Here is a 26212-nt window from a genome sequence, read left to right on the forward strand (position 1 = left end):
GACGTCGGTAAAAAAAAAGCCCAATTCAATTGCATATGCCTATAAAAAAAAAGGAGGCACAATTCAATTGCAGATACAAGTAAAAAAGAAAGGCACAATTCAATTGCAGACGTCGGTAAAAAAAAGGCCCAATTCAATTGCATATGCCTATAAAAAAAAAAGAGGCACAAATCAATTGCAGACGTCGGTAAAAAAAAAAGGGCACAATTCAATTGCAGACGTCGGGGGAAAAAAAGGCACAATTCAATTGCAGATACAAGTAAAAAAAGGCACAATTCAATTGCAGATACAAGTAAAAAAAAAGCACAATTTAATTGCAGATGCCGTTACAAAAGGCACAATTTATTAGCAGATACAAGTAAAAAAAGGCACAATTCAATTACAGATGCCGGTAAAAAAAAGAGTCACAATTCAATTGCAGACGTCGAAATAAAAAACCATTTCAATTATTGCAGATGCCGGTAAAAAAAACAGGCACAATTCAATTGCAGATACAAGTAAAAAAAGACACAATTCAATTGCACATACAAGTAAAAAAAAAAGCGCAATTTAATTGCAGATGCCGTTAAAAAAGGCCCAATTCAATTGCCGATGCCGGTAAAAAAAAACAGTCACAATTCAATTGCAGATACAAGTAAAAAAGAAAGGCACAATTCAATTGCAGACGTCGGTAAAAAAAAGGCCCAATTCAATTGCATATGCCTATAAATAAAAAGAGGCACAATTCAATTGCAGACGTTGGTAAAAAAAAAAAGGCACAATTCAATTGCAGACGTCGGGGGAAAAAAAGGCACAATTCAATTGCAGATACAAGTAAAAAAAGGCACAATTCAATTGCAGATACAAGTAAAAAAAAAGCACAATTTAATTGCAGATGCCGTTACAAAAGGCACAATTTATTAGCAGATACAAGTAAAAAAAAAGCACAATTTAATTGCAGATGCCGTTACAAAAGGCACAATTTATTAGCAGATACAAGTAAAAAAAGGCACAATTCAATTGCAGATACAAGTAAAAAAAAAGCACAATTTAATTGCAGATGCCGTTACAAAAGGCACAATTTAATAGCAGATACAAGTAAAAAAAGAGCACAATTCAATTGCAGACGTCGAAAAAAAAAGCCCAATTCAATTATTGCAGATGCCGGTAAAAAAAAACAGGCACAATTCAATTGCAGCTACAAGTAAAAAAGAAAGGCACAATTCAATTGCAGACGTCGGTAAAAAAAAGGCCCAATTCAATTGTATGCCTATAAAAAAAAAGATGCACAATTCAATTGCAGACGTCGGTAAAAAAAAAAGGGCACAATTCAATTGCAGACGTCGGGGGAAAAAAAGGCACACTTCAATTGCAGATACAAGTAAAAAAAGGCACAATTCAATTGCAGATACAAGTAAAAAAGAAAGGCACAATTCAATTGCAGACGTCGGTAAAAAAAAAGCCCAATTCAATTGCATATGCCTATAAAAAAAAAGGAGGCACAATTCAATTGCAGATACAAGTAAAAAAGAAAGGCACAATTCAATTGCAGACGTCGGTAAAAAAAAGGCCCAATTCAATTGCATATGCCTATAAAAAAAAAAGAGGCACAATTCAATTGCAGACGTCGGTAAAAAAAAAAGGGCACAATTCAATTGCAGACGTCGGGGGAAAAAAAGGCACAATTCAATTGCAGATACAAGTAAAAAAAGGCACAATTCAATTGCAGATACAAGTAAAAAAAAAGCACAATTTAATTGCAGATGCCGTTACAAAAGGCACAATTTATTAGCAGATACAAGTAAAAAAAGGCACAATTCAATTACAGATGCCGGTAAAAAAAAGAGTCACAATTCAATTGCAGACGTCGAAATAAAAAACCATTTCAATTATTGCAGATGCCGGTAAAAAAAACAGGCACAATTCAATTGCAGATACAAGTAAAAAAAGACACAATTCAATTGCAGATACAAGTAAAAAAAAAAGCGCAATTTAATTGCAGATGCCGTTAAAAAAGGCCCAATTCAATTGCCGATGCCGGTAAAAAAAAGAGTCACAATTCAATTGCAGACGTCGAAAAAAAAACCATTTCAATTATTGCAGATGCCGGTAAAAAAAACAGGCACAATTCAATTGCAGATACAAGTAAAAAAAGACACAATTCAATTGCAGATACAAGTAAAAAAAAAAGCGCAATTTAATTGCAGATGCCGTTAAAAAAGGCCCAATTCAATTGCCGATGCCGGTAAAAAAAAGAGTCACAATTCAATTGCAGACGTCGAAAAAAAAACCATTTCAATTATTGCAGATGCCGGTAAAAAAAACAGGCACAATTCAATTGCAGATACAAGTAAAAAAAGACACAATTCAATTGCAGATACAAGTAAAAAAAAAAGCGCAATTTAATTGCAGATGCCGTTAAAAAAGGCCCAATTCAATTGCCGATGCCGGTAAAAAAAAGAGTCACAATTCAATTGCAGACGTCGAAAAAAAAACCATTTCAATTATTGCAGATGCCGGTAAAAAAAACAGGCACAATTCAATTGCAGATACAAGTAAAAAAAGGCACAATTCAATTGCAGACGTTGGTAAAAAAAAAAAGGCACAATTCAATTGCAGACGTCGGGGGAAAAAAAGGCACAATTCAATTGCAGATACAAGTAAAAAAAGGCACAATTCAATTGCAGATACAAGTAAAAAAAAAGCACAATTTAATTGCAGATGCCGTTACAAAAGGCACAATTTATTAGCAGATACAAGTAAAAAAAAAGCACAATTTAATTGCAGATGCCGTTACAAAAGGCACAATTTATTAGCAGATACAAGTAAAAAAAGGCACAATTCAATTGCAGATACAAGTAAAAAAAAAGCACAATTTAATTGCAGATGCCGTTACAAAAGGCACAATTTAATAGCAGATACAAGTAAAAAAAGAGCACAATTCAATTGCAGACGTCGAAAAAAAAAGCCCAATTCAATTATTGCAGATGCCGGTAAAAAAAAACAGGCACAATTCAATTGCAGCTACAAGTAAAAAAGAAAGGCACAATTCAATTGCAGACGTCGGTAAAAAAAAGGCCCAATTCAATTGTATGCCTATAAAAAAAAAGATGCACAATTCAATTGCAGACGTCGGTAAAAAAAAAAGGGCACAATTCAATTGCAGACGTCGGGGGAAAAAAAGGCACACTTCAATTGCAGATACAAGTAAAAAAAGGCACAATTCAATTGCAGATACAAGTAAAAAAGAAAGGCACAATTCAATTGCAGACGTCGGTAAAAAAAAAGCCCAATTCAATTGCATATGCCTATAAAAAAAAAGGAGGCACAATTCAATTGCAGATACAAGTAAAAAAGAAAGGCACAATTCAATTGCAGACGTCGGTAAAAAAAAGGCCCAATTCAATTGCATATGCCTATAAAAAAAAAAGAGGCACAAATCAATTGCAGACGTCGGTAAAAAAAAAAGGGCACAATTCAATTGCAGACGTCGGGGGAAAAAAAGGCACAATTCAATTGCAGATACAAGTAAAAAAAGGCACAATTCAATTGCAGATACAAGTAAAAAAAAAGCACAATTTAATTGCAGATGCCGTTACAAAAGGCACAATTTATTAGCAGATACAAGTAAAAAAAGGCACAATTCAATTACAGATGCCGGTAAAAAAAAGAGTCACAATTCAATTGCAGACGTCGAAATAAAAAACCATTTCAATTATTGCAGATGCCGGTAAAAAAAACAGGCACAATTCAATTGCAGATACAAGTAAAAAAAGACACAATTCAATTGCACATACAAGTAAAAAAAAAAGCGCAATTTAATTGCAGATGCCGTTAAAAAAGGCCCAATTCAATTGCCGATGCCGGTAAAAAAAAACAGTCACAATTCAATTGCAGATACAAGTAAAAAAGAAAGGCACAATTCAATTGCAGACGTCGGTAAAAAAAAGGCCCAATTCAATTGCATATGCCTATAAATAAAAAGAGGCACAATTCAATTGCAGACGTTGGTAAAAAAAAAAAGGCACAATTCAATTGCAGACGTCGGGGGAAAAAAAGGCACAATTCAATTGCAGATACAAGTAAAAAAAGGCACAATTCAATTGCAGATACAAGTAAAAAAAAAGCACAATTTAATTGCAGATGCCGTTACAAAAGGCACAATTTATTAGCAGATACAAGTAAAAAAAAAGCACAATTTAATTGCAGATGCCGTTACAAAAGGCACAATTTATTAGCAGATACAAGTAAAAAAAGGCACAATTCAATTGCAGATACAAGTAAAAAAAAAGCACAATTTAATTGCAGATGCCGTTACAAAAGGCACAATTTAATAGCAGATACAAGTAAAAAAAGAGCACAATTCAATTGCAGACGTCGAAAAAAAAAGCCCAATTCAATTATTGCAGATGCCGGTAAAAAAAAACAGGCACAATTCAATTGCAGCTACAAGTAAAAAAGAAAGGCACAATTCAATTGCAGACGTCGGTAAAAAAAAGGCCCAATTCAATTGTATGCCTATAAAAAAAAAGATGCACAATTCAATTGCAGACGTCGGTAAAAAAAAAAGGGCACAATTCAATTGCAGACGTCGGGGGAAAAAAAGGCACACTTCAATTGCAGATACAAGTAAAAAAAGGCACAATTCAATTGCAGATACAAGTAAAAAAGAAAGGCACAATTCAATTGCAGACGTCGGTAAAAAAAAGCCCAATTCAATTGCATATGCCTATAAAAAAAAAGGAGGCACAATTCAATTGCAGATACAAGTAAAAAAGAAAGGCACAATTCAATTGCAGACGTCGGTAAAAAAAAGGCCCAATTCAATTGCATATGCCTATAAAAAAAAAAGAGGCACAATTCAATTGCAGACGTCGGTAAAAAAAAAAGGGCACAATTCAATTGCAGACGTCGGGGGAAAAAAAGGCACAATTCAATTGCAGATACAAGTAAAAAAAGGCACAATTCAATTGCAGATACAAGTAAAAAAAAAGCACAATTTAATTGCAGATGCCGTTACAAAAGGCACAATTTATTAGCAGATACAAGTAAAAAAAGGAACAATTCAATTACAGATGCCGGTAAAAAAAAGAGTCACAATTCAATTGCAGACGTCGAAATAAAAAACCATTTCAATTATTGCAGATGCCGGTAAAAAAAACAGGCACAATTCAATTGCAGATACAAGTAAAAAAAGACACAATTCAATTGCAGATACAAGTAAAAAAAAAAAGCGCAATTTAATTGCAGATGCCGTTAAAAAAGGCCCAATTCAATTGCCGATGCCGGTAAAAAAAAGAGTCACAATTCAATTGCAGACGTCGAAAAAAAAACCATTTCAATTATTGCAGATGCCGGTAAAAAAAACAGGCACAATTCAATTGCAGATACAAGTAAAAAAAGGCACAATTCAATTGCAGACGTTGGTAAAAAAAAAAAGGCACAATTCAATTGCAGATACAAGTAAAAAAAGACACAATTCAATTGCAGATACAAGTAAAAAAAAAAGCGCAATTTAATTGCAGATGCCGTTAAAAAAGGCCCAATTCAATTGCCGATGCCGGTAAAAAAAAGAGTCACAATTCAATTGCAGACGTCGAAAAAAAAACCATTTCAATTATTGCAGATGCCGGTAAAAAAAACAGGCACAATTCAATTGCAGATACAAGTAAAAAAAGGCACAATTCAATTGCAGACGTTGGTAAAAAAAAAAAGGCACAATTCAATTGCAGATACAAGTAAAAAAAGACACAATTCAATTGCAGATACAAGTAAAAAAAAAAGCGCAATTTAATTGCAGATGCCGTTAAAAAAGGCCCAATTCAATTGCCGATGCCGGTAAAAAAAAGAGTCACAATTCAATTGCAGACGTCGAAAAAAAAACCATTTCAATTATTGCAGATGCCGGTAAAAAAAACAGGCACAATTCAATTGCAGATACAAGTAAAAAAAGGCACAATTCAATTGCACACGTCGAAAAAAAAAACCATTTCAATTATTGCAGATGCCGGTAAAAAAAACAGGCACAATTCAATTGCAGATACAAGTAAAAAAAGACACAATTCAATTGCAGATACAAGTAAAAAAAAAAGCGCAATTTAATTGCAGATGCCGTTAAAAAAGGCCCAATTCAATTGCCGATGCCGGTAAAAAAAAGAGTCACAATTCAATTGCAGACGTCGAAAAAAAAACCATTTCAATTATTGCAGATGCCGGTAAAAAAAACAGGCACAATTCAATTGCAGATACAAGTAAAAAAAGGCACAATTCAATTGCACACGTCGAAAAAAAAAACCATTTCAATTATTGCAGATGCCGGTAAAAAAAACAGGCACAATTCAATTGCAGATACAAGTAAAAAAAGGCACAATTCAATTGCAGACGTTGGTAAAAAAAAAAAGGCACAATTCAATTGCAGATACAAGTAAAAAAAGACACAATTCAATTGCAGATACAAGTAAAAAAAAAAGCGCAATTTAATTGCAGATGCCGTTAAAAAATGCCCAATTCAATTGCCGATGCCGGTAAAAAAAAGAGTCACAATTCAATTGCAGACGTCGAAAAAAAAACCATTTCAATTATTGCAGATGCCGGTAAAAAAAACAGGCACAATTCAATTGCAGATACAAGTAAAAAAAGGCACAATTCAATTGCACACGTCGAAAAAAAAAACCATTTCAATTATTGCAGATGCCGGTAAAAAAAACAGGCACAATTCAATTGCAGATACAAGTAAAAAAAGACACAATTCAATTGCAGATACAAGTAAAAAAAAATGCGCAATTTAATTGCAGATGCCGTTAAAAAAGGCCCAATTCAATTGCCGATGCCGGTAAAAAAAAGAGTCACAATTCAATTGCAGACGTCGAAAAAAAAACCATTTCAATTATTGCAGATGCCGGTAAAAAAAACAGGCACAATTCAATTGCAGATACAAGTAAAAAAAGGCACAATTCAATTGCAGACGTTGGTAAAAAAAAAAAGGCACAATTCAATTGCAGATACAAGTAAAAAAAGACACAATTCAATTGCAGATACAAGTAAAAAAAAAAGCGCAATTTAATTGCAGATGCCGTTAAAAAAGGCCCAATTCAATTGCCGATGCCGGTAAAAAAAAGAGTCACAATTCAATTGCAGACGTCGAAAAAAAAACCATTTCAATTATTGCAGATGCCGGTAAAAAAAACAGGCACAATTCAATTGCAGATACAAGTAAAAAAAGACACAATTCAATTGCAGATACAAGTAAAAAAAAAAGCGCAATTTAATTGCAGATGCCGTTAAAAAAGGCCCAATTCAATTGCCGATGCCGGTAAAAAAAAGAGTCACAATTCAATTGCAGACGTCGAAAAAAAAACCATTTCAATTATTGCAGATGCCGGTAAAAAAAACAGGCACAATTCAATTGCAGATACAAGTAAAAAAAGACACAATTCAATTGCAGATACAAGTAAAAAAAAAAGCGCAATTTAATTGCAGATGCCGTTAAAAAAGGCCCAATTCAATTGCCGATGCCGGTAAAAAAAAGAGTCACAATTCAATTGCAGACGTCGAAAAAAAAACCATTTCAATTATTGCAGATGCCGGTAAAAAAAACAGGCACAATTCAATTGCAGATACAAGTAAAAAAAGGCACAATTCAATTGCAGACGTTGGTAAAAAAAAAAAGGCACAATTCAATTGCAGATACAAGTAAAAAAAGACACAATTCAATTGCAGATACAAGTAAAAAAAAAAGCGCAATTTAATTGCAGATGCCGTTAAAAAAGGCCCAATTCAATTGCCGATGCCGGTAAAAAAAAGAGTCACAATTCAATTGCAGACGTCGAAAAAAAAACCATTTCAATTATTGCAGATGCCGGTAAAAAAAACAGGCACAATTCAATTGCAGATACAAGTAAAAAAAGGCACAATTCAATTGCAGACGTTGGTAAAAAAAAAAAGGCACAATTCAATTGCAGATACAAGTAAAAAAAGACACAATTCAATTGCAGATACAAGTAAAAAAAAAAGCGCAATTTAATTGCAGATGCCGTTAAAAACGGCCCAATTCAATTGCCGATGCCGGTAAAAAAAAGAGTCACAATTCAATTGCAGACGTCGAAAAAAAAACCATTTCAATTATTGCAGATGCCGGTAAAAAAAACAGGCACAATTCAATTGCAGATACAAGTAAAAAAAGGCACAATTCAATTGCACACGTCGAAAAAAAAAACCATTTCAATTATTGCAGATGCCGGTAAAAAAAACAGGCACAATTCAATTGCAGATACAAGTAAAAAAAGACACAATTCAATTGCAGATACAAGTAAAAAAAAAAGCGCAATTTAATTGCAGATGCCGTTAAAAAAGGCCCAATTCAATTGCCGATGCCGGTAAAAAAAAGAGTCACAATTCAATTGCAGACGTCGAAAAAAAAACCATTTCAATTATTGCAGATGCCGGTAAAAAAAACAGGCACAATTCAATTGCAGATACAAGTAAAAAAAGGCACAATTCAATTGCAGATACAAGTAAAAAAAAAAGCGCAATTTAATTGCAGATGCCGTTAAAAAAGGCCCAATTCAATTGCCGATGCCGGTAAAAAAAAGAGTCACAATTCAATTGCAGACGTCGAAAAAAAAACCATTTCAATTATTGCAGATGCCGGTAAAAAAAACAGGCACAATTCAATTGCAGATACAAGTAAAAAAAGACACAATTCAATTGCAGATACAAGTAAAAAAAAAAGCGCAATTTAATTGCAGATGCCGTTAAAAAAGGCCCAATTCAATTGCCGATGCCGGTAAAAAAAAGAGTCACAATTCAATTGCAGACGTCGAAAAAAAAACCATTTCAATTATTGCAGATGCCGGTAAAAAAAACAGGCACAATTCAATTGCAGATACAAGTAAAAAAAGACACAATTCAATTGCAGATACAAGTAAAAAAAAAAGCGCAATTTAATTGCAGATGCCGTTAAAAAAGGCCCAATTCAATTGCCGATGCCGGTAAAAAAAAGAGTCACAATTCAATTGCAGACGTCGAAAAAAAAACCATTTCAATTATTGCAGATGCCGGTAAAAAAAACAGGCACAATTCAATTGCAGATACAAGTAAAAAAAGGCACAATTCAATTGCAGACGTTGGTAAAAAAAAAAAGGCACAATTCAATTGCAGATACAAGTAAAAAAAGACACAATTCAATTGCAGATACAAGTAAAAAAAAAAGCGCAATTTAATTGCAGATGCCGTTAAAAAAGGCCCAATTCAATTGCCGATGCCGGTAAAAAAAAGAGTCACAATTCAATTGCAGACGTCGAAAAAAAAACCATTTCAATTATTGCAGATGCCGGTAAAAAAAACAGGCACAATTCAATTGCAGATACAAGTAAAAAAAGGCACAATTCAATTGCAGACGTTGGTAAAAAAAAAAGGCACAATTCAATTGCAGATACAAGTAAAAAAAGACACAATTCAATTGCAGATACAAGTAAAAAAAAAAGCGCAATTTAATTGCAGATGCCGTTAAAAAAGGCCCAATTCAATTGCCGATGCCGGTAAAAAAAAGAGTCACAATTCAATTGCAGACGTCGAAAAAAAAACCATTTCAATTATTGCAGATGCCGGTAAAAAAAACAGGCACAATTCAATTGCAGATACAAGTAAAAAAAGGCACAATTCAATTGCAGACGTTGGTAAAAAAAAAAAGGCACAATTCAATTGCAGATACAAGTAAAAAAAGACACAATTCAATTGCAGATACAAGTAAAAAAAAAAGCGCAATTTAATTGCAGATGCCGTTAAAAAAGGCCCAATTCAATTGCCGATGCCGGTAAAAAAAAGAGTCACAATTCAATTGCAGACGTCGAAAAAAAAACCATTTCAATTATTGCAGATGCCGGTAAAAAAAACAGGCACAATTCAATTGCAGATACAAGTAAAAAAAGGCACAATTCAATTGCACACGTCGAAAAAAAAAACCATTTCAATTATTGCAGATGCCGGTAAAAAAAACAGGCACAATTCAATTGCAGATACAAGTAAAAAAAGACACAATTCAATTGCAGATACAAGTAAAAAAAAAAGCGCAATTTAATTGCAGATGCCGTTAAAAAAGGCCCAATTCAATTGCCGATGCCGGTAAAAAAAAGAGTCACAATTCAATTGCAGACGTCGAAAAAAAAACCATTTCAATTATTGCAGATGCCGGTAAAAAAAACAGGCACAATTCAATTGCAGATACAAGTAAAAAAAGGCACAATTCAATTGCAGATACAAGTAAAAAAAAAAGCGCAATTTAATTGCAGATGCCGTTAAAAAAGGCCCAATTCAATTGCCGATGCCGGTAAAAAAAAGAGTCACAATTCAATTGCAGACGTCGAAAAAAAAACCATTTCAATTATTGCAGATGCCGGTAAAAAAAACAGGCACAATTCAATTGCAGATACAAGTAAAAAAAGACACAATTCAATTGCAGATACAAGTAAAAAAAAAAGCGCAATTTAATTGCAGATGCCGTTAAAAAAGGCCCAATTCAATTGCCGATGCCGGTAAAAAAAAGAGTCACAATTCAATTGCAGACGTCGAAAAAAAAACCATTTCAATTATTGCAGATGCCGGTAAAAAAAACAGGCACAATTCAATTGCAGATACAAGTAAAAAAAGACACAATTCAATTGCAGATACAAGTAAAAAAAAAAGCGCAATTTAATTGCAGATGCCGTTAAAAAAGGCCCAATTCAATTGCCGATGCCGGTAAAAAAAAGAGTCACAATTCAATTGCAGACGTCGAAAAAAAAACCATTTCAATTATTGCAGATGCCGGTAAAAAAAACAGGCACAATTCAATTGCAGATACAAGTAAAAAAAGGCACAATTCAATTGCAGACGTTGGTAAAAAAAAAAAGGCACAATTCAATTGCAGATACAAGTAAAAAAAGACACAATTCAATTGCAGATACAAGTAAAAAAAAAAGCGCAATTTAATTACAGATGCCGTTAAAAAAGGCCCAATTCAATTGCCGATGCCGGTAAAAAAAAGAGTCACAATTCAATTGCAGACGTCGAAAAAAAAACCATTTCAATTATTGCAGATGCCGGTAAAAAAAACAGGCACAATTCAATTGCAGATACAAGTAAAAAAAGGCACAATTCAATTGCACACGTCGAAAAAAAAAACCATTTCAATTATTGCAGATGCCGGTAAAAAAAACAGGCACAATTCAATTGCAGATACAAGTAAAAAAAGGCACAATTCAATTGCAGACTTCGAAAAAAAAAAGCCCATTTCAATTATTGCAGATGCCGGTAAAAAAAACAGGCACAATTCAATTGCAGATACAAGTAAAAAAAGGCACAATTCAATTGCAGATACAAGTAAAAAAAAAAGCGCAATTTAATTGCAGATGCCGTTTAAAAAGGCCCAATTCAATTGCCGATGCCGGTAAAAAAAAGAGTCACAATTCAATTGCAGATGCCGGTAAAAAAAAAGAGGCACAATTCAATTGCAGATGCCAGCAAGAAAAAGGCAAAAAATTAAAACAAAAAACACATATGTAAAAAATGAAGGTGAAAAAATCGAAATCGCACAAGTCTTATACTAACATATGTTATACTTATGCCGAGGAGAACGGAATAAATTCTGAGTTTTAGAAAGTAGCCAATAATTCAAAAATAAAATGATGGTAATCATAATTTGTCTTCAATTATTTTTTGTTTATTTCCCAACACTATGTATAGTGCTCTATGTAGAGCAATATATGTTTATTTGTACATAAAATAAAAGAAGTATATAATATTATTAGAAAATTATTGGGGCGAGTGTTGGTCAAGTGGGTATGAGCGTGGCTTTGTGTGTGGAAGATCCCCAGCACGAATCACGCGTAGGGCCGCTTTTTATTTCTTGGAAAAAAAATTTTTTACAGTAAAGTATGAGCTTCCAGTCCCGTCCGCGATACCTAATTGGTAGTTGGACGCTAAGCCCCGCCTGAAAATATTGGCGATTACTTTACTCTTTACTTCATAGAAAATTATATCTAAAATGTCAAAGCATTCATTTATTTTAATTCAACGGAAAATAATGGCTGTAATCATAATATATAATAATGGGAAATAATTATTTGATACGTATTATCTGATTTAATAGAGACAGTAAGCAGGAACGATTTAGCAACTTCAATTCCCATCCTGACACTTTCATTGGTTGAATCCGCCGCCGGAGTCAGTGGAGTAGAAACTGGAGTGATTTAAATCCTTTTAAGTCCGAAGTGAATCGTTAAATCAGCTGACTGGCTTTAACTCTATTCTTGGAAATTAATTATGTTCAAAGTTTTGAAAGTGTGTGTGTGTGTGTGTGTGTGTAAGGGTGGGGGTTGAGTGTCTCTCATTGGTTGGATGGTTGTGGAGAGTTTAGAAGTTACGGTTTGTCGTTTGAGGTTAAAATTTGTCTGTTTTGACTTTATAAATATATTTGAAACATAGATTTAAAAATAGTGAAATAAATGAAGCTATATTTTTTTTTCTGGAGGCATTCTATGAAGTAAATAAAGTGTAAAGGGTCATTCCATGTCAAATCAACACAAAAAAAGACCATTTTTGACCTCACCATCTCGGATTTTCTTGAAATTTGGCACATGTGTACTATTGGTATAGACTTGGAAAAATATGAAATTTTACTGTGATATGTCCACTGGTTTATGAGTTACAGGGCTGTAAAGTTGCCAAAAATGGGCTGAAAAACAGGGAACCCCGTGTTTTTGAATTACTGTAGAAGCTTTCCTAATTGAGCTACAGACTTGGGATTGGTGTCATTTTATAGCATATATGATGCCCTTTCCTGTGATATGCGACACCATATGGGTTAGGATAAATAAAGTTTGTAAAATTTAAATTTAAAATTTAATTTTAAATTTTTTAAAAAGTACATATTTTAAAATTTTAAAATTAATTCTATGAGTAGCTAATAGTGTTATGAATCACTGGCTAAAATATTAATTTGGGACGACAATGGCTTCATTGTTAAAAAAATTTAGGACTAAAGCTCCTTTTCATGGAAAATATATTTTAATAAAATTAAAGTAATAAATAAATTGAAAATAGTAATAATGAATCAATGAATCATAATTAATAATTATTAAGATTTAAAATATTGATTTTGAAATCATTTTTAGAATTAATAATTATGATTACAGTAATTATTCATATTAATTATAATATATTATTTTAATGAAATTATGCAGTTAATCAAATTATACAAAAATAATTCAATTCAATATCTTTGTTCAAGAACAGTCTTCTTTGGCTGAGATATCAGCCTCTTTAAGTTAGTTTAAGTCGGCAAAGGGCCTTGTGATTGCGTAGGGGGTTCGGTAAAGAGACTGGCAGCTCGTGCCAGTTTGCAACGACCCTATGGAAATCAAATTCAAACTTCACTACAGCTTTTTGAGTGGGCAGTAGAAAACATCACCAAGACTTTGCATATTCAACCCAGGAAGACTATGTTGAATCTGAGTGTTTTTTAAAAAATCGGTTTGCTCAAGCATTGGGTATTAAAGGAACACAGCAATATCATGCTTTCATTCCCAGAAGTAAATCCAAAATATTGGTTAAAAACTTTTCTATGAACTCAGAAGCTTGCGAAATGGAAGTTTCAAAATTCCCTGATAAACTAAAATTAGCCGACATATCAGGTTATATCAGTGTAGTCTATAAAGAAACTGGTGGCTTGGATATTTTTTAGAGAAAAATGAAGAACTTGATGAAGTAAAAATAACTTTTCTTCATCCAGCTGGACCCTCTAAATCATCTCGCATCCAAGAAATGCCGATATTCTTTGGGTCTCAGTAGTGGATGTTTTGATAAAAATTGATCCTGTGACTCTGACTGGAAGAACTTACATATGTCCTACTAGAAAGTGACGCATGTCAAACAAATGAAGCGTTTTCAAGCTTAAAATAATAAAGAGATCCTATTACTTAACAATATGTTTTACTTTGGACTTATTAGTGGAATTATTATTAGCATTATTGTATTAACATGAATTCAGAGTTGAATTAATCGGATTGGAGCTTTAGTCTTAATTTTTTTTAACAATGAAGCCATTGTCGTCCCAAATTAATATTTTGGCCAGTGATTCATAACACTATTAGCTACTCATAGAATTAATTTTAAAATTTTAAAATATGTACTTTTTAAAAAATTTAAAATTAAATTTTAAATTTAAATTTTACAAACTTTATTTATCCTAACCGATATGGTGTCGCATATCACAGGAAAGGGCATCATATATGCTATAAAATGACACCAATCCCAAGTCTGTAGCTCAATTAGGAAAGCTTCTACAGTAATTCAAAAACACGGGGTTCCCTGTTTTTCAGCCCATTTTTGGCAACTTTACAGCCCTGTAACTCATAAACCAGTTGACATATCACAGTAAAATTTCATATTTTTCCAAGTCTATACCAATAGTACACATGTTCCAAATTTCAAGAAAATCCGAGATGGTGAGGTTCAGACCCCGTGTTGATTTGACATGGAATGACCCTAAAGAAAAGTAATCGCCAACGTTTTTAGGCGGGGCTTAACGTCCAGCTAACCAATTAGGTGTCGCGGACGGGACTGGAAGCTCATACTTTACTGTAAACAATTTTTTTTCCAAGAAAAGCGGCCTTACGCGGGATCTTCGAACTGGGGATCTTCCACTCACAAAGCCATGCTCATAACCACTTGACCAACACCCAACGCAATAATTTTCTAATAATATTATTTACTTCTTTTATTTTATGTACAAATGAACACATATTACATTCACATAGAGCTTAACACATAATGTTAAGTAATAAACAAAAATAATATTAATACTATAATAATACTTTGCTTACCTTATATTTCTGGCGAATTCATTTCTAATCAATATATATGTATTTGAAAACATCTATTCTTCTAGTAGACATTTAACTCTAGAAGTATCATTCCTCACTGACCTGAAATTTAAAAAAAAAGATATATTGTTAACCAATTTAATAATTTGTTTTTGCCAAGATGTTATGGTGTTATACAGGAATAATCTAATTATGTAAATATTTGTATTTTTTCAGAGAAAGTTAAATTGCGTTCTGAGAAAGAAATAAAGCTAGAAACAGTTTTTAAGGGGTTATAGGCAGTCAGAGGCGCCCAAAAAGTAATTTTTTCAAATTTTTTTGGGGGAAAAACGTGTTTACTTTTTTATTCGGGAACTTTTGCGTCATATCAGTCCATGTTTAAAGAACTAATTGTAATTTTTTCTTTACAAATTAATAATAATTGTACTAATGGCGAATATTTTAATGCAAGACGTCAAAAAAATGCAACCCTCTCGTGGACATGATATCTTGAGACTGGGTCATCTGAAATCAAAATTTCGAAAAGATTTCGTTAGTAGATGACATTATCTCGTGCTTGACCGAAGGATTTAGAAAAAAATTGAATTTTTAATTTTTGGGACAACTTTAAAGTTTGATTCACGATTTTCACTACAAAAAATTGACCATTTTATGTTTGTAAAACAAGTTCTATTCATTGAAAAAAAAAAAAAATCCTTCGTCCAAGTACGATTTTAATATGTGTAAAAGAAATACGTAAAATTTCAAAAAGATCGGTGCAGTAGATTTTGGAGATATCGTGTCCACCGACTTTGAAAACGTAGTTTTGAGAAAAACGCGTTTAAAGTTTTCAGCGGTTAAAGGTTTGCGAATAAAACCTGGATAATCTTTTTTTTTTCAACTTACACAGTGTCATCGATTCCAGGCCCATAAAATAAGTCCTCCATGTCTTCCAAAATGTCCAAGTTTTCCGATTTCTGCTGTCTGCGTAGGATTCTTGCCTCCCGCGTAGCAAGTTGAGCTCTGTGCTCAGCGATGGTAATTCGAACGATCGGGGCTTGTAAACACTTTCACTCTTACAATTTTGCTCGGATCGACTTGAAATTTTAGGACAACATTCCTGAGATACTATACTTTAATATATATATTAAAAAAAATCGATTTTTTCAAATTTCTGACTGCCTATAACCCCTTAATGCTAATGGATTAAGTTCTTAATATGTATTAACAAAGTTTTTTGTAAACTAATTCAAATGATTTTTCATTAAAAAAGAAATTGTACATACCAGTGTTTTCTGATTTTTCAATAGAATATAAAAATTTGTAAGATTGTCTTTTTTGAAAAAATTGTTAGAAATAATTTTCACCGATTAATTGCAATATAAATTTGAAAATATCTGTTGTTTATGGTTTTGTGCGACTAGTTTTATACAGGGTGTTCAGCATAAGACTACGGTAACTTCGGGAGGCGATTCTGGGCATCATTTGAAACAAAAAATTCTATATAAACTATGGCTCGATTCGGCTCCGTTTTATAGATATTTTTAATTTTATGTTTTTTCAAGGTGTTACTACTTTTTAGCAAAAAGTTGTCTATATTTCTCAAACTATTAAAACTACAGCTATTTTAATAAGCTCATTAGAAAGAAGGTTAAATTTCCTTTTAAATAAGCTAATTTGTATTCCAAAATAATAATATTAAGTATTTTACTTTGTGGCCCAAACATAAGAAATAGCAAGTTTCTAATTTTTTCCAAAAACTTTGACTTCATTTTTCTCAAAAACATTTTATATGAAAAAACCGTGCACTATTCAGGAAAAACATCGACATACGATCGATCACCTTTCGAATGGTGTACAATAATTAGGGTTATGTTAAAAATTGATGCAGAAATCTGTGATTAATTGCAAAAAAGTAGGCCTCAAAACAGTGTCGGCATTATGAAAGGAACTTACTTATCGCTCTAATCTCCAAGTTATGTTTTATCCTAATACGGCTTATAAAAACAAATACAAGAAGAAGAAAAGATAGTTTAAAGTCTACATTTTCAATAGATATTTAGTTGTCATTTTGCTATCATTATGCCAGCGTATTCGAATATTGAATATCACGATATGTTATACATCTACGGTTTCGTAGATGGGAATAGTGGTGAAGCTAGGCGGGAGTATTCTAAATGTTTTCCTGATAGGGAACGCTAAGACGATCGTGGAGGTGTACTGGCGGTTCGGTGAAGTATTCCATCCACTATTATTTAATTTGGGGATCAGAGGGAGTAATATGTTTTTGGCTTATTCATTAGCTCTCCACAATCTCCTGTGTTCGGCTTATTCATTAGCTCTTTACAACCTGTTAATTCCAAAATTTTATTGAGTAGTTCAAAATGATGATTTATTCACATTATTTGGCATATTTCTTTAATTAACTAAAGAATAACATACAGATCTAAACTCGTTAAACGAAAATCCTTTCTTTCGAAATTGGTACCTTACACTCATTTAACATCATATTCATTTTTCTTCTTTTTATTTTATTTTACTAATTATAATGTAAATTTTATATTATTGAATATAGTTCTTAAATTAATCAATTATTAAATTTCACGTTTGCAAACGTACTGGATTTGATGATTCTGATCAGTTATATTCTTATGGTAGGTGAATTCCTTTCATAATGCCGACGCTGTTTTGAGGCCTACTTTTTTTGCAATTAATCACAGATTTCTGCATCAATTTTTAACATAACCCTAATTATTGTATACCGTTCGAAAGGTGATCGTATGTCGATGTTTTTCCTGAATAGTGCACGGTTTTTTCATATAAAATGTTTTTGAGAAAAATGAAGTCAAAGTTTTTGGAAAAAATTAGAAACGCTATTTCTTATGTTTGGGCCACAAAGTAAAATACTTAATATTATTATTTTGGAATGCAAATTAGCTTATTTAAAAGGAAATTTAACCTTCTTTCTAATGAGCTTATTAAAATAGCTGTAGCTTTAATAGTTTGAGAAATATAGACAACTTTTTGCTAAAAAGTAGTAACACCTTGAAAAAACATATAATTAAAAATATCTATAAAACGGAGCCGAATCGAGCCATAATTTATATGGAATTTTTTGTTGCAAATGATGCCCAGAATTGCCTCCCGAAGTTACCGTAGTCTTATGCTGAACACCCTGTATATTTTTTCTTTTAAGCAAAAGAAATCCACATCCATACCATTTATTTTGAATTGAACATAGGGTAAAGTAGGGTGAGATGGCACCATTTTATTTGGAGGGTGGCTGCAAATTTTTGGTAAGGGCTAGGCTTACTTTATTATTATTTTAGGAAACCTCATACGCTCACAAACATAAGATAAGGTAAATATTTCAGAAAAAATGCTAAGGGAAACATTTTTTTATTCTTACAAAAAGAATATAGCAATTGGCCATCTATCCCCCCCACTGGGTTGGGTGAGTTGGCCAATGTAACTTGGGAGAGATGGCCACATATTGTAAATGACAAAGGGAGCAGAGTTGACGTGGATTTGTTGATACTTTCGGATTGACTCCATTAACCATTTCTTTGTCGCTGTACAATTGTACGTTGATCTAGTTTGTAGAGATTACTCTTTCGATAAAATGCCCGCTGCACCTAGTTCGACAGCTGTTGGCTCAGGCAGCAGATCTCCATCTAAAATGGTTGCGCCCAGGTCTTCCGCGGGAAGTGGCACTGTGAGGCAGAGGAAAACAACTACTACAACCGCCGCCCGTAGTAGGCAAACTGCTGCAAACAGTGGAGGAAATTGGAGATTTTATACAGATGATTCTCCTGGAATAAAAGTAGGTCCAGTTCCTGTTCTAGTAATGTCATTACTCTTCATAGCATCAGTATTTATGCTGCACATTTGGGGTAAATACACCAGATCTTAATACAGCATTCCAAGTGTATGAATCCAAGCCGATACATTGTAAATAGAGAAAACTGAAATTTGTTATCAACAAGCATTTAAGTTAAGTAAATGAAATTGCACCAGTAAAACGTAAAAATAACAGAAAACAATAAATGGTTACTTAATATTTACTTTTTTTGATATTTTCAATAATAATTATATATTTTTTTAATTTATTTATTTTATTAATTTTTTTCGGTATTTCGGTAATGACTGACTATAAAGAGATGGGACAGATACAATTGACTAATTACAATGTTAAACTTTGGCAAAAGAGTAAATACAGTAGATATTGGGAAATTTCTTTTAATACAAAAACGTTAAACACAAAACATCGGAAGAACCAAAAACCCTTATGAAACAGAGACAGAATTAGTATTCAACATAATTGCCCAAAAAATGGAACACTATAAAACAATACACACAGATACCGCTACAAAAATTTTGGTTTTTCCGATGTTTTGTGTTTAACGTTTTTGTTAATTGTTAATTTTGTTAACTGATTTTCTATATTACTGATTCTCTAAATTGTTTGTATTTTTGTATTTGTAATATCCAGGCCCTGAAGAAGGCAATATATTTGTCGAAACGTTGGTGAAAAAGACGAGTTCTTGTTTTTATTTGACCGATTCCTCGCCAATTCTAAATCCTTAATTTAGTAATTTACGGTCACGAAAAGTAAAAATAATTGGCCATCTATCCCTACTGTTGGTATGTCCATCTATCTCGAATGCTAGAGAGAGATGGCCAACATGATAAACATAACTCAACGCATACTTTTTGACAATTTTAGAAGTTAGGATTCATTAATGCAGTGGTTTCCAACCTTTTTGTACCTGCGCCCCCCTTTAAATAAAAATTGTTGCGCCCCCTTAATTTTTCTAACAATCTAATTTCATAAATACTCAACTGATATTATAATTTATTTAATGGGTTACAAAAAAAAAAAATACAATATGTAAAAATATGAAAAAAAATGCTTCTGTTTACTGAAGTTTGGCGCGAGTAAGCACGAGAATACCCGGGATGTTCCGATTGCTTGTCTTTTGTTTCCTCGCCCCGCCGGCGCTCGGCTCCAAACGCGAAAGGGAGATGTTTTCGTTCCAGCAAGAGTATGGATGGATGTATTAGCATTTGTACCCGAAAAATTCGCGGCGAGGATTGTGGATTACGTATACTTATTTTGCTGATTCATTTTTTTGACACCTATTCGACTTTTTTGGTTTGTATTCGAAAATGATATTTTTGAAACAGCTGCATGCCCCCCTAGAGGGGCGCGCCCCACAGGTTGGAAACCACTGCATTAATGTACGAGGTGTGTTCAAAAAGTAACGGGAATTTTTAAATTTCGCGGGTTTGGAGAGTCTGATTGTAAAATTTTTTTTTTTATTATGTTGGTACACATGCCCCTGAAGTACGATAAAATTTTCAGTAATATTCATTGTTTACTTCTTAAGTGGCAGCCGTTAAGGTTAGACGTGTTTTTCGAGCTTGGCGATTTTTGTTTGTTAAAAAAAATGGATCAAAGAATTTGTATTAAATTTTGCGTAAAAAATGAAATAAAGTGTGTGAAATGTTAATAAAGGCATATGGTGAGTCTGCTATGAGTAAAACAAGGATTTACGGGTGGTATAAGCGTTTCCAAGATGGCCGCGAAAACGTTGAAGATGACGAACGACCTGGACGTCCAAGCACATCAACAACCGATGAAAACGTGAAAAAAGTGAAAGAAATGGTTATGAACGATCGCCGAATCACAATCAGAGAAGTCGCTGATGATGTTGCCATATCAATTGGCTCATGCCATGAAATTTTTTCGGATGTTTTGGGTATGAAACGTGTGGCAGCAAAATTTGTTCCAAAATTGTTGAATTTCGAACAAAAACAGCGGAGAATGGAAGTTGCTCAAGAGTCACTCAATGAAGTCGACAACGATGCGGATCTACTGAAACGTGTTATAACAGGTGACGAAACATGGGTTTACGGATATGATGTCGAAACTAAGGCTCAATCGTCCCAGTGGAGGCATTCTGGATCGCCAAGACCGAAAAAGGCTCGACAAGTGCGGTCGAATGTGAAGGTTATGCTCACTGTGTTCTTCGATTTTAATGGCATAGTGCATCATGAATTCTTGCCACAAGGTCAAACAATCAATAAGGAGTACTACCTACAAGTTCAACGCCGTTTGCGCGAAGCAATCCGAAAAAAACGCCCGGATTTGTGGCAAAACAATTCATGGATTTTGCACCACGATAATGCACCTGCTCACACTTCATTGCTTGTTCGTGAATTTTTGGCCAAAAACAAAACTTTAACGATGCCCCAGCCTCCATATTCGCCAGACATGGCTCCATGTGACTTTTTTCTATTTCCAAACATAAAGAGAACATTAAAAGGCCGTCGTTTTACAAGCATAGATGACATTAAAAGCGAATCGCTGAAAGAGCTGAAAGCTATCACAAAGATCGAGTTTCAGAAGTGTTTCGAGGATTGGAAAAAGCGCTGGCACAAGTGTATTGTATGCGAAGGGGACTACTTTGAAGGCGACAGTATTAATGTAGATGAATAAATAAATATTTTTTTCAAAAAACGAAAATTCCCGTTACTTTTTGAACACACCTCGTATACTGTACTTTCCTAATGTGTAAAAAACAACACTAAAATTTCGACAAATGCATTCGCTGCAGCACGCAATATGTAACTATCACAAATCTTTTTGTTGAGACGATAATATTTTTACTTTCTGAGTTAATTAATAACGCTTTGACGTAGACCAAAATGAACTCGCTGTTGTCCATCATGTAATGGAACATCTCTTAACAGTTTTGTTAAATTAATATGGTAAGGGCAATTTAAAAACACATGAATAAAAATATTCTCCTTATCCTACTTTTTTATTATTTTTTTAAAAAAAGATTAGTTGGTATTAATTGTGCTAAATTGGGTTTTCGTTTAAGTAGTTTAGAAATAGATTATTCGCATTAGTGAACTATCCAGTATTTAGAATTACAAGTTAGTTTGTTTTTGTTTTTTCTGTAAAAAAAGAAGAAGTAATATTAATCAAACAGCAATACTGTTTTTTAAACAGGATTATGTGATTTATGAGGCTTAAAAAAGTTATTTAAGTCTAAATCAATTTAAAAAGCAAATAACTTGTAGACTAAATGGATTTAAGTAGACCAATCCATTTATCATAGTAATCTGTAAAAATAACTTTGAATTTTTATGGTTTTATTTTTTCACAGCGTTCGTGTTTTTTCCCCCACTTCTTTTCTTGTTTTTTTAACTGTTAATTACTGCGAATATTTTACATTTATCTAAATGTTTATGGAATTAAATCTATTTACGCGTTTAAAAAGTCTGTCGGCTATATCCTGCATTATTACTGTACTAATTACTATAAATTCAAGAGGAATGCTTCCCGAGTTTTTACGGGGCGTCCTGCCCATTGCCATTGCCAAGTTTTAAAAAACTATCAGCATAGTGTTTTGAACGGTGGTCAGTTTTCTGATGCTAAAACTTAGCAATCCTTCCCATCAACAGAGATAATATTATATTCTTTCCCCTATCACCAAAAATTAACGAAGACTTTCTGGGAAGATCAATATACCGTCCCATAATACTTTCCCGTTAAGTTAAACTAAAGAGGCTAGTTATTCTGAGAAGGCGTCCAGTCTATTCTATCTTTTGACATGATGCCTTGGACTGGGCTATGGGGTTTTGATGATTTTTTAAAATGTTACTGACATGTAAAGTAGTCGCCTTATTTTTACAGGTGAGGCTTATCGTCCCAACTACTAATTAGAAATCAGGAAGCACATACTATAAACATTTTTTTTTTCTTACAAATAAAAAGTAGCCCAACGCGGGATTCGAACTGGTGATCTTCCGCACACAAAGCCACACTCTTGACCACTAGACCAACACTTGCCCCTACTGTCAAGTAAGATGGTTATACTTGTTATTATTCCAAGTTTGAAGCAAATTCCTTATTCTTAAGCATTATTCGATGGATAAAAATTTACTCGAAGATGCCTCCTAGGATTTTCTACAAACCTAAGTAATGAGGAATATATATATATTTTTTTACATTATAATGCTGGTAACTAACTATAAATATTGTTTGAAAAAAATTTGTAAGTTAGAACCTAGATAATGTGTGTCCACATCCGATATTTTTTTGTCACAAATGAGGCGTTCGTCCACCTCCATAAATTTACACTTCAACTGGTACACTCAGTATATTTGGTGTTTATTATGTGCCAGTGTAAATCTTATCCAGTACAATTCCAATTACGTTTTAGAATGACGCTGCTGTGATTCACTAGTTAGCTATCATTGATTAAATCTATCCATTGTTCTGATTAAGCGGCTATTACCACATAATAATTTAGAGTAAGTGTTGTGAATATACTAACTACTCATTATAAAATCAAAACAACACATCTATAGCAAAGAGCTACTTTTGTTTACTTTAATAATAATCGACTAAAAAAGTACCTGAAAATACTGCTCGTGTTAGCCGGTAAGAATGCAGTTATAAATAATGTATAGAACCACAGAAGAACCACATATCATTCAACCCTACTACACCAATCCCCGGTCAGCATAATCTACCTCTACCGAATTCTGGGCGTACTGGGTGAATCACTAACTGCCTAAAAACTATGTTAAATCAAACAGTAACCTAATTGATGTCCAACTTCATTAATCCCTTATTCAGGCAATAATCTATATTCATTCCAGACTTACACACCTCCTAGTTAACAAAAACTAGGAAATCAGACTATCTACAAAGACATAAAAATCCCTTTATTCTTCACCTAGCCATTACACAATCTATCCCAAACTATTCTTCCCTCCACTCCTCGCCGAAGACTGAAGTGTCGATGGCCTCGCGATCACCCAATCGCATGATAGAAAAGGGCATTCTTCGAATTCACTTAAACGGTATCCTGTGTTAGTGCATTATTTGATAAATTAAGGAATAAGTTTGATCCTTCACATGAAAGATATTGATCACTTAAATATGTGGCAGGAGGTTTCCATTTTTTTTGGTAATTAAACGCAACTCTCACAAAATTACCAAATAATTGTTAAACCTTCTTGTTTGTAACAGATGTAAAATTAATTTTTAGCCATTTTGTGTATGCTTGAGAACATCTAAAGCTCTTAACATTTGATTTCGATTAAGAAAAATACTAGCTTTACTGCCTTGGCAATATTTTTATTAGAAAGGGGATGAAAAAATACATAAAAATGACCTATCGCGTGCTCTTCTTTCTCTTTGATAACAAGTTACAAAAATTGAAATATGATTAATAAATACCAGATTTTAAAATGATCTAGCACCTTTAGTTTTGAAGATATCGAATTGCAGTTTCCGGTTTCTTTCATAACTTTTTATACTCTTTAAAACTGTGTATATGAAAATGGGGGTCAACTGCAAAGCCTCACTTTTGGTCGCGTATGCGGACAGGAATCTAAAATCAAGTCACATATTCTGAAACTAGAGGCATAAATGAATGCTAGTTTTAGCAACACATTTCTTTGCACCATGGTAGCCGAGCGGTTAGAAGCGAGACCTGCAAAGCTAAGATCTTTCTTGGTACTGGGTTTTGATTCCCGTTCTAGGCATTGGATTTTATACTAGTTTAATATGAGAAATTTATAGTGAAATATGTTTGCTAGATGGACGTAAAGCCAGCCTCATGAAAATAGGCATTAATTTTCTTATTTTCTTTCGGTAACCTGAATAAACCGAACATAAAAGAAGAACAAAATTTCACACACTTTATTTTTGTTCTTGTTTGTTCGCTAAGTATCTCCTAACAAGCAATTATAACCATCTTTGCCAAAGTGTTGTTTAAAAGAGCAACAAAGTTGAGTAAAGTATTCAAGATTGATGTTGACATAAAGAGTAGAGGGAAAATGCGGGTTCTGGCGCACTTTTTTTGTCGTCGAACTGGACGAGCACTTAGACCACGCCCCTACCCCCACCCCTCCCCTTTTTGACCAATCATCGAACTCGACGACCACTTAGGCCACGCCCCCTACCCCCACCCCTCCCCTTTTTGACCAATCATCGAACTCGACGAGGGCTTTTGACCACGCCCCCTACCCCCACCCCTTCCCTTTTTGACCAATCATCGAGTTCGACGACACCACCTTTACCCCCACTCCTTCCCCCACCCTTATTAATTGACCAATCAGCGAATTCGACGACACCTCATTACCCCCACCCTAGCCCTACTCCTATCACATGACACCTACCTTTACCCCCACCTCTAGGTCGTCGTATTCGTTGGCCTCTTAAGCTCCTCCTACAAGATGGCGGCTCTCCTAACAGCTGTAGTACACAAGATGGCCGACCTCGTACCAGCTGATGACCACAAGATGGCGGACCTCATACCTCCACCCCCCTCGCCCATTGATAGACAGGAGGGGATTTTTTTTTTTTTAATTATTTTTACTTACCTGGGATTCGATCCTACAACCTTCGTACTGGTAGACACGTCATCTGCACCAGTCGGCCACAGTGGTAGTCTCGCTTACTCTAGTTTTGAATGTTCTCTTATGTTTTAACTTGGAATTATTTTTTTAAAAATCTAACCCCCCTCACCAAGATTTTTTTTTTTTTTTATTTAAATTACCCCCACTATCACAAAAATATTTAACTTAAATAAAAATGGATAACCTCACTTTAGGTAATAGAAAAAACTATTTACTTACCCCCTCCACCTGGACTGCTTCCGCTGCTGATGACGCGACCTACACTCACTGAAAACTAAACCCGAACTGACACTTGGACTGCGATACTAGCATTAACCCCCCACCACAATTACGTCACACTCTAACTAGCCAATAGAATTGCATCTTTTTTTCCAACTGATTGCCTCTCTGGACAGGTCTCTACATGCTCCAACAAGTCTGGACATGTAGCCAGCTGCCTCTTTCGCTTTAACCGTTTTATTATTTCCGTTTACCAACTATACAAACCTGTATGAACATATCGTTATAGTCTCAATAGGATGACACGTATGATTACCTGAACATGCTCCAACAAGTCTGGACATGTAGCCAGCTGCCTCTTTCGCTTTAACCGTTTTTTAGTTAGCCAATAGAATTGCGTGCTTGTCTTCCCTCTCTCTCTCTTGCAAGTGTCTCTCTCTCTATAAGGTGAATCATACCTCCCACCTTTGATGCAGGACTCAACCTGTCCGTTAACTTCATATATGTTTCTTAGAAAAAACAATATTTTTAAAACTGAACTTTGCCCTTATTAGCTTTTATTGCTTTATAAATAATAAAACTTTGAATGTTTTGGAGACTTAAAAACTTACTTTTTAAAAAATGTTAACACGCTTGCACAACATGTTTGAACAGGCACTTAATAACTTACTTTTTAAAAAAATGTTAACACGCTTGCACAACATGTTTGAACAGGCAAGTAAAAATAA

At 33.8% G+C, this 26212-nt stretch overlaps 1 pseudogene; it reads left to right on the top strand.

Annotated features, from left to right (window-relative positions):
- The first annotated feature begins 18331 nt into the window (after positions 1–18331).
- Positions 18332–18829, top strand: LOC141461603 (protein transport protein Sec61 subunit beta pseudogene; annotated as a pseudogene).
- The last annotated feature ends 7383 nt before the right edge of the window (positions 18830–26212 follow it).

The sequence above is a fragment of the Rhodnius prolixus genome, unplaced genomic scaffold (assembly GCF_049639745.1).
Source record: "Rhodnius prolixus isolate KJV_2025 unplaced genomic scaffold, Rpr scaffold_12, whole genome shotgun sequence".
Lineage (NCBI taxonomy): Eukaryota > Metazoa > Arthropoda > Insecta > Hemiptera > Reduviidae > Rhodnius > Rhodnius prolixus.